This window comes from Sciurus vulgaris (genome assembly GCF_902686455.1).
Source record: "Sciurus vulgaris genome assembly, chromosome: 18".
NCBI lineage: Eukaryota > Metazoa > Chordata > Mammalia > Rodentia > Sciuridae > Sciurus > Sciurus vulgaris.
The window spans coordinates 2,672,727-2,682,677 of record NC_136479.1 but is presented as its reverse complement, the minus strand read 5'-3'; the positions used below and the strand labels follow the sequence as shown (position 1 = coordinate 2,682,677).

Below are 9,951 nucleotides of genomic sequence, written 5' to 3'. Positions count from 1 at the left end.
TAGGCGCCTGACAGCGATCTGCACTCAAAAAGTGTTGATATGCTGGCAGACTGCAGGTGATCACAGTAGACAAGTGGGGTAAACAGCAGGGGATCCATAGGCAGCAAAACTGCCTCACCAAGAAGAAACAGATATCCTCTGCTTGAAACCTGAGTTACAGAGCGACAAGGAACACAGCCTCCCTCTAGTCCACCATCTTGGATCTCTTCTCTTTTTTAAACTTTGTTTAAATAAACACTTTTTCCCCCCCACATTTTTTATTGGTGCATTAGAGTTGTACATAGTAGCAGGATTTGTTGTTAATATTTGTACATGCACACAGTGTAACCCTATGATTTGGCCAATATCACCCCCCCAGCACATCCCCCTCCCAAAAAGGGCATTTTTAAACTTGGATTGACCCCCCATACCCACATTTAAAATCTTTCTCTATTTTATTTCTCTATTTTATTTTGAGCCCCTCTCCTACCCACCAAATTCTCAGCTACATTCACACCCACCACAAAAATTATTTAATTTCTTCCCAGGAAGCAACTGCATGCCCATCTAGTTGGGGCTTGAGGAGGATCTGCAAGATAATAAATAGTTTTAAAAGAAGAAAAAACTCAAATGAAGATTGAACTCCAAACTCCTCTTCTCCCAACTCCTCTGTCTTCACCCTTACAGTCTAGAGTGAACCCACAGGTTCTCCATCGTTAGGATCACAGCATGCAAGAGCATGCTCTGCTTTCTTCCTGGAGTTTATTCCACCTGTGGAATCCACGTGCCAACACAGCTCACGAGCCCTATTTTATCCCTATGGTTGGCCATTGTTACTTCCATTTCTCCCTAATTATAAGTTTTCCAAGAACAGCTGTGTATTTTCTACTGTCTCCCCACATACCTTATTTTTTTTCCTCTGGTGTTATTCCTAAGATGGTTCTGAAATGTAAAGTATCAGTTAATACTAGCTATGGTTTGCCATACCATCCTTCAGAAAGATTTAAAATTTTTCATGCTTAAAGCAATGTTTACCATTTAATATTTAGCTGATTTAAAGGGGATGTAATGGTGTGTTATCTCTGATTTCATGATCTGTTAGTAAGGCTATGAATGTTTCCATGTGAATTCCTGATTTTTTATTTATCCTATAGAAACAATACAGGTCCTTTGATTACTTGCTATTCTGGAATCCAGATATTGAACTTAGTTTTTTGTACTACTTCATAAATATTTTAGATGATCAACATTTGTATCTGTCAGATGGAATTTTCTCTGTCTGTTGGTCTTTTAAATTGCATACTATAATTCACTCCTTCAGAATGCAAAATTCAATAATTTTTAGTATATTCATTGTGAGTGCAAATATCACTGCTGTCTAATTCCAGAATATTCTATGTCCCCCAAAAGAAACCTTTAATTCATTAGCAGCCATTCCCCATCATCTCCTTCCTCCAGCCCTTGAAAACCACTAGGCTGCTTTCTGTCTCTATGGATTTGCCTATTCTGGTTACAATATGAAAGTAGAATTATACAGCATGCAGTCTATTGTGACTGGTTTCTTTCACTTAGTATAGCGTTTTTGAGGTCCATCCATATTGTAACATGTATCAGTACTTTATTCCTCTTTATTGACAAATAATAATCCACTATACGTATATACCACATTTGGGTCATTTCCACTCTTCAGCTATGTGATGAATTATGCTGCCATTTGTATACATGTTTTTCTGTGGACACACATTTTCATTTCTCTTGGGTTTATACTGAAGGATGAAACTGCTTGTTCTGCCAAAGTGTTTTCCAAACTGCTGGACTGTTTTACATCCCCATCAGCAATATATGAGGTTTCCACTTTCTCCGCTTCATCTACAGGCTGTGAAATAAAACAGAGGTAAGACCCCATTATAATCATTGTTGTCTTTTTATTTTCTTTTGCAAAAAGAAGTATCTGATTACTTGAGTAAAATTACAGTATCTCTGTTATAAAATGTTAAAGAAAATTGTACCCACCTTTTCCTTTCAACTTTCCAAGAAAGTGCATGTAACAGTTCAATTTTTTTTTTCTTCCATACCTAATACAAAACAAACACCATAGCTGCTCTCTCCATCAAGAAGGTCTAGAAGAAGCATTTGTTCCTGTGAGGAACATACATACATTTTAATGAAAGTGATATTTCTTACTGTATATACAAGAGCATCTACATTTTCTTCACTGAAGGTTGTTCAAGATGTTATACCTTAGCAGCATTGTGAAATTCCATCACACATTATCTACTATGAATATACCTACAAGGCAAAATGTTATGCCTCAGTTTCAACTACCAAAACAACACTTGTTGTTTTCCCCTAAGGAATAGTGTGTGCTTATTACTGTACAGAAACTTATTATCAATGAAGAGACTCAAGTAAAAGGCACAAAACAAATAGCAGTTCAAAATGGAAAAGTTCTACAAAAAAAAAAAAAACCCAATCCTTTCAAAGAACCACACTGTTCAGTCGGCACTTTCAATCCTTTCCTTAAATCTGTTTTGAAAGATTAGACAACGTGTTTGCTGATAAAGTTTTCCAGCAGAATCAAAGTGTGCATTTACATACAGACTTTATTAGAGACCTAATGCCTCACTGAGGCATTGCCTCAACACCAGGTTCATATTATGCTGGATAGAGAAAAGAAGTTAACGCCAGATTAAGACCGCCTAGCAGGGCAACTTGCAATTTGCCATAAATGTTACAAGTTTATAGCACCCTAGTCAATTAGTATTTAGTCCAAAATACAGAAGACCAAAGTTAAAGCTTGCATTCTGTTCGGGAAGCAAGGTTATATCACTAATAAATAAGCCTTCTTAAAACTCTAGAAGTTGAACAAGGTACAGAAGAATGTCTTCATAATGTCATAGTTCACAGACCCAGGGGACCAAAAGGTAGGGGGACAGAGCAAGGGGTAGGAGGCCACCCACCATAGGTCGCAGCCTGAACAGGAACGCTGTGTCTAGTACGCGGCTGCTTTAACTTGGGACGACTCTGCAGTTCTCCGCAAAGCGCGTGAAGCGGCATTTGGTTCGGTTCTCGCTGCTTGCCTTCTCCTCCAGGCCGGCCAGGGGCGCCCGAACTGCTGCAGATTCCCGTCAGCACGCTAATAGGTGAGCTGCCCCGCTGCCGAGGCTCCGGCAACCGGAGGATGCCGCCGCTCCGAAGGGCAGAGCTCTTGGCCTCCATCGCCAGCCGGTTGGAGGGCGCGGCTGCATACTGACTCCAGAAACGGGAAGGCCCTCCGCTTCCTGACTTCGCCGCCAAATCTTCTGGAACATTTCTGGGAGCTTGACAGGACTGCCTCCTAGAACTGTCCTGGGGTCATCCATGCGCAGGGCTGCGGCTCCACCTACCTGTGCGCGCCCGGGCGGAGCCCCGCGCCCGCAGCCAAGACACCTGGAGGTCGGATTGGAACGGTCGAGGCCTCGCTTGCTTCCTCCGCGACACGCTGCCTCAAACATCAGCTAGAGCAGAATAAGAAATCACTGGGGGAAAACCCTCAAAATTACGGAAATTCAGAGGCCCGCCCCTCCCCGGCTCCCCCGCCCCGGCGCGGCGCCCAGCTGTCCTCCTGTAATTCTGTTGTCTTTAAAATCGCCATCATTCCAGTGTGTGTGAAGCGGTCTTATTGCGATTCGGATTTGCACTTACTATATTTTATTTTTTTTCTTACTATATTTTAAATAGGATTTCCTTTCTTCACTTTAACTGCTCGTTGATTAAATATTAAATTATTAACTCGGGGGCTGGGGTTGTGGCTCAGTGGTAGAGAGAGCACTTGCCTAGCAGGTGTGGAGGTACTAAGTTCAATTCTCAGCAAATAAATAAATAAAGGCCCACTGACAACTTAAAAATATATATTTAAGGTCGGCGGCCCGGGACGGTGTGAGAGCGGTAAGACGGCGGCTGCCGCGGTGGTGGAGTGCCAGAGAGCCCAGTCTCTGCTCAGCACCGACCGGGAGGCCTCCATCGTCATCCTCCACTCCATCGTGAAGCGTGACATTCAGGAAAATGAGGAGGAGGTAGAGCAGGTCAAAGAGCAGAGCATCCTCGAACTGGGGTCTCTCCCGGCAAAGACTGGACAGGCTGCAGAGCTTGGGGGACTCCTGAAGTCTGTAGGACCTTTCCTGAATTCCATCAGTAAGGCTAAAGCAGCTGTCTTTCCGGCCTCTTCTTGATCTATTTCTTGATATGGAAGCAGCTACAAGGCAGGAGGTCCAGTTGCGTTTACAGTGCATTGGATGGGCCAAATCAGAGAAAAGGACTTTCTTACACCAAGCTTTGGAGACAAGACTGGTTTCTTTGTACTTTGATACCAAGAGGTACCAGGAAGCATTGCACTTGTGTTCTCAGTTGCTGCTGGAGTTGAAAAAGATGGATGAGAAAGCCCTTTTGGTGGAAGTACAACTTTTAGAAAGCAAAACATACCATGCTCTGAGCAATCTGCCGAAGACTCGAGCTGCCTTAACCTCTGCTCAAACCACAGCAAATGCCATCTACTGCCCCCTAAATTGCAAGCCACCTTGGACATGCAATCAGGTATTATCCATGCAGCAGAGGAGGACTGGAAAACTGCATACTCATACTTTTATGAGGCATTTGAAGGTTATGACTCCATCGATAGCCCCAAGGCCATCACATCTCTGAAGTACATGTTGCTGTGCAAAATCACTCTCAACACCCCAGAAGATGTCCAGGCTTTGGGGTGGGAAGCTTGCACTCGGGTATGCAGATAGGGAGGCAGACAGAAGCATTAAAACGCATGGCTCAGTCTAGCAAGACCAGATGGCTGACAGATTTTGTAAAGGCCCTGACAGATTACCAGGCAGAGCTCCAGGATGACCCAATCATCAGCACACACTTGGCCAAGTTGTATGATAACTTACTGGAACAGAATCTAATCCAAGTCATTGAGCCTTTTTCCCCGAGTATAGATTGAATACATATCTAGTCTCATCAAACTCTCCAAGGCTGATGTGGAAGGAAATTATCACAGATGATTCTTGATAAGAAGTGTCATGGGATTTTGGACCGGGGGAAGGTGTCCTGATTATTTTCGATGAACCCCCAGTAGATAAAACTTATGAAGCTGCTCTGGAAACAATTCAGAACGTGAGTAAAGTAGGGGTTCCCTCTACAGCAAAGCCAAGAAACTGACATACAATTGGATCTGTAGGGTCCTTTGGAGAGTGTGTGTGGCAGAAGAGTAAAACCTTGGGGCAAAATGCTAGGAGATGTCTTCTTTTTTTCTACTTTTTGCTCGGAAAGTTTTAAAATCCTCATTTGGTGCATCTGTATTCCAGCTGATAGGTGTGCCAGTTTTCATGTAATCTTTATTGGCCCAACTTGGGAATGGGGAAATTGCTTAAAAAAAAGAAAAGATTATTCTAAATAAAAGGAAAAATACTTACACTACCTAAAGCTGTGCTCTCTACCTCCTGGGAGAGGGCCACAAAGCCAGGCACCCCACCAACCACTGGGGGCCCTAATCTACCCGCTGGGCATCACCTCTCCTCTTCAGAACTGGGTGTTTGCTGACCATCAAAAGCAATGACTTTTTATTCTGTCTGTACTGAACCAAAACAAACAACTGTGTATAGACTGCTATTTTTTTTTTGAAATGAGGTGTTTCAGTATTCTTTCCCCTGCCATTTGGCCTGTCCATCCTTCCTTCCCCCTGATATTGGCTCCAGCAGACTAGTTGAAGGTCCTTCTACCGCCACCGCTGCCGCTGCATCAGCAGCAGCACCCACACCGCTCAGCTCTGACCTGTGAAAGGAATGGGAACAAGGCCAGGAGCTAGTGTCTACCACAGCCACACAGGGTGCAGCGTGGGCCCTCAGCCCCCAGGGGACCTGCTGTGCAGGTGGCTTTTTTTTAACACGGTAATTAGACTAGACGTCAGTGTTTTAACTGCCCCTCTGCTCTTTGCTCTGCTCTTCTTTCTCTTCTCTTTCCCCTCCCTCAATCAGGAGACCACCTTTTCCTTCCCTCTGCCACTTCTCCTCTCCTGCTCTCAGACGGATTCATTCCTTTTTATTTTTATTTATTTATTTATTTGTGGTGGATCGAACCCAGGGCCTTGTGCTTGCGAGGCAAGCACTCTACCAACTGAGCTATCTCCCCAGCCCGGATTTATTCCCTTTTAAAGCAATGAACATCGGAAATGGGACTGTGGGGTTTTTTTTTTTTTTTTTTTTAATTTTCCTTGTTGTGTTTTTGAGCAACCTCATGTCCCCTTCCCAGGGAGCATCTTTACTTACCTCTTAGAACTCGAATGGACCGGAGGTAGAGCACTGTATTGCAGCATGCTTTGTTTTCTGATATGATTACATAGCAAGGCTTTAATGCCATCCGGTCAGGTAAGCTTCTGCACCTTTGCTGTGCTCAACAATATTTTCTTCTCTCGTCTCCTTTTTTTACTTCTGTCTTTCTGACTCCTTCTGCTGGCCTCCTTTTCTCTTTCTTTACCTTTCTTAGATTATCCCTCCAGGTTTTCGTAATAAATTCATATTTTGTAAAAGGATTTTGTTGTACCAGGTTTTGCATCTTCACTGAATCTGACTGGCTTTTATTTTCCTCTCCGAAATCAGGTTTTTGTTCTTAACATCTTCTCTTCCCATCATGCCCAGTTACTGTTTTGATTTTGGCACCATCAATAGCAAATGTACAAATGGTTCTTGATAACCAACACCAGGTATATCTGATGTTCAGGTGAGTTCCAATATTTTTTCAAAAAATATATTTTAAAAAATTCTTAACTTACCTTCAAATATCTGGGGTTTTCCAATTACAAAAATAATACTTATTATTTGAAAACTTACAGATTTATAAAAAAAAGTCACCTCTAAATTGGGCACAGTGGTGCACACCTGTAATCCCAGTGACTCAGGAAGTTGAGGCAGCATGATCACAAGTTCAAGATCAGCCTCATCAACTTAGCAAGGTGCTAAGCAACCTAGCGAGACCCTGTCTCAAAAGAAACACAAATAAATAAATAAAAAGGATTTGGAACATAGCTCAGTGGTAGTGAACCTCTGGGTTCAATCCCCAGTAATAGAAAAGAAATACCTCCTAATCCTACTCTTCAAGAATAATCTCTATTAACTCTTACTGTATATTCTTCCAGTTTAAAAAATGCATTTTATTTTTGAATTCCATTGTATTTTACACAGCTTTGTAACTTGACTTTTTGCTTGATTTCTTTCTTTTTGATGGTTGTATTTGATTCCACTATATAAGCATATAATTTAACAAATCTTTTGACATTTCAAACAAAGTTTTATCACCTCTACTGTTCTCTTTAAAATAAATTCTGCAACCACTGGGATAGATTCAAACTAAAAAGCTTTCTCTCAGCAAAGGAAACTATCAGCAATGCGAAGAAAGAGCCTACAGAGTGGGAGAATATCTTTGCCAATCATACTTCAGATAGAGCACTAATCTCCAGAATCTATAAAGAACTCAAAAAACTCTACTCCAAGAATTCAAATAGTCCAGTCAACAAATGGGCTAAGGAAATGAATAGACACTTCACAGAAGAAGATCTACAAGCAATCAACAAACATATGGAAAAATGTTCAACATCTCTAGTAATAAGAGAAATGCAAATCAAAACCACCCTAAGATTCCATCTCACCCCAATTAGAATGGCGATTATCAAGAATACGAGCAACAACAGGTGTTGGCGAGGATGTGGGGAGAAAGGTACACTCAGATACTGCTGGTGGGGCTGCAAATTAGTGCCGCCACTCTGGAAAGCAGTGTGGAGATTCCTTAGAAAACTTGGAATGGAACCACCATTTGACCCAGCTATCCCACTCCTTGGCCTATACCCAAAGGACTTAAAATCTGCATACTACAGAGATACAGCCACATCAATGTTCATAGCTGCTCAATTCACAATAGCCAGACTGTGGAACCAACCTAGATGCCCTTCAATTGATGAGTGGATAAAGAAACTGTGGTATATATACACAATGGAATATTACTCAGCCATAAAGAATGATAAAATTATGACATTTGCAGGCAAATGGATGAAATTGGAGAATATCATGCTAAGTGAGATAGGCCGATCTCAAAAAGCCAAAGGACGAATGATATCGCTGATAAGTGGAGGATGACACATAATGGGGGGGAGGGAAGGGTTAGAGTTAGGGTTAGGGAGGGGGGCAAGTATGGAGGAAGGAACTACTGTATAGAGGGTAAAGAGGGGTGGGAGGGGTGGGGGGAAGGGAAAAAATAACAGAATGAATCAAACAACATTGCTCTATGTAAATTTATGATTACACAAATGGTATGCCTTTACACCGTGTACAAACAGAGAAACAACATGTATCCCATTTGTTTACAATAAAAAAATAAAATAAAATAAAATAAAAAATAAAAAATAAATAAAATAAATTCTGAGAATTGAACATTTGACAAAGTTTATGAACATGCTACTTTTCAAAATAGGGCTATATTTTCCTCTTAATATTAGTTTACTTTCAGAACACTGAATTTTATTATTATTGTTATTTTACCCTTTCCCTTTTTCTTTTTGGAAAAAGGCTCACTAAATTGCTGAGGCCCATCTCAAACTTTCAATCCTCCTGCTGTAAGACCCCCAAAAAGAAGACCCCAACTCTGTCCCACGGATCGACGGCAACCCCAATCAACTGCAGGAGGCGTCACTTGATGCAAACCGCAAGAGGTTTTTATTCCAGCGTGCTGGGACCCAACTCGTGACTCACGCAGGAGTCGAGGAGTCGAGTCCCTAGCAGAAAATCTTACAAGTTTATAAAGGCAGAAACCACACATCGGGAGGGGTCGCACATGGAAGGGGAAAAAAAGGGGAACAAAGCTGCCGGGTAATTCCAAAGGGGGTCTGAGTTTGCTGATAACATACAACATGTTTCACAATGTTTTACAACAGGGCGTAGATTCTGGTCAATAGTTTCTGGTAATCTTACTGTCTGAGCACTATCTGGCTCAATTTACTCTTTTACTCTCTGTTTGGGGCTGTTTCCTGGAACAGCTTTAAGGGCTTTGTTCCCATCACTGGGAGGGAGACCTTAGGGAGTTGAGATAAAACAGACAGCTTAAAAAAATGTTCATTCTTTCATTGCCTCCACTTCTGGTGTGCCTCACTACGTACATCCAGCCTGAATATAATTTTTGATGAAGAAATGCAATTTAAAATAATAAGACACACAAGAATTACCAAAAAAGAATTTTAAATAATTCATTTTATTGCAAAAAAGAATTCAAAAGAATTTCTTTATTATTTTAAGTTGCATTTCTTTTACTGTACGTAATAATGACCATCTTTTCATGTTAAAACATTAATATCTGGTGTTATTTCAAATCCATTTATGGTATCTATTTTACTGATCAGTTTTTAAGAACGGGATGCCATCAAATTTAAAAATATTTATCATTCCACTTATCTTTTTCATTTTAAGATTTTATTTTTAGTAACTAAATTTATACTCATTAAATGAAATGATTCAATTAAAATGTTTATTCTCCACTTTTATTCCCCACTATTTCTACTCTCCACTCCACGAGCAACGATTTTATTAATAGTTCAATGTGTATTCTTAAATACAAACATACACATGGTATTTTCTTTTTGTTCCAGAAATGTAATTATGCATTATATATATTGGCATCAGACCCGCCATTTTAGGTCAGAAGCCATTTTACCTATGGGGCGCCTAAGTTTTGATCCTAAGGCAAAGCCACTTAGCTTCCCATAAAATGTAGAGGTCAACTCCACACCTAAGTATGCAACCCCTACAAAGTATGCATAAAAAATTCCTATTACAGGTTATAAAACTGCTCTGTGAGAAGTGACAAGCTACTGCTCTCCCCGGGGGGACAGCCATGTCGCTTGGCCCATGTGCTACTGACAATAAATCTCTTGTAAGAGATTCTGGTGTGTGGCGTGGTGGT

General features: G+C 41.2%; 1 long non-coding RNA gene and 1 pseudogene across 2 annotated transcripts; one reads left to right on the top strand and one right to left on the bottom strand.

Annotated features, from left to right (window-relative positions):
* Window positions 1–1,589: 1,589 nt before the first annotated feature.
* LOC306649664 lies at window positions 1,590–3,186 on the bottom strand. Its single transcript, XR_013760679.1, has 2 exons — window positions 2,940–3,186; window positions 1,590–1,855 (listed from the first exon to the last, which is right to left on the bottom strand). It is a non-coding gene; the product is annotated as an uncharacterized lncRNA (long non-coding RNA).
* Window positions 3,187–3,339: 153 nt separating this feature from the next.
* On the top strand, window positions 3,340–5,222 carry LOC306649523 (26S proteasome non-ATPase regulatory subunit 11-like; annotated as a pseudogene). Its single transcript has 2 exons — window positions 3,340–3,414; window positions 3,879–5,222. The product of its transcript is annotated as a 26S proteasome non-ATPase regulatory subunit 11-like (transcript).
* Window positions 5,223–9,951: the final 4,729 nt, after the last annotated feature.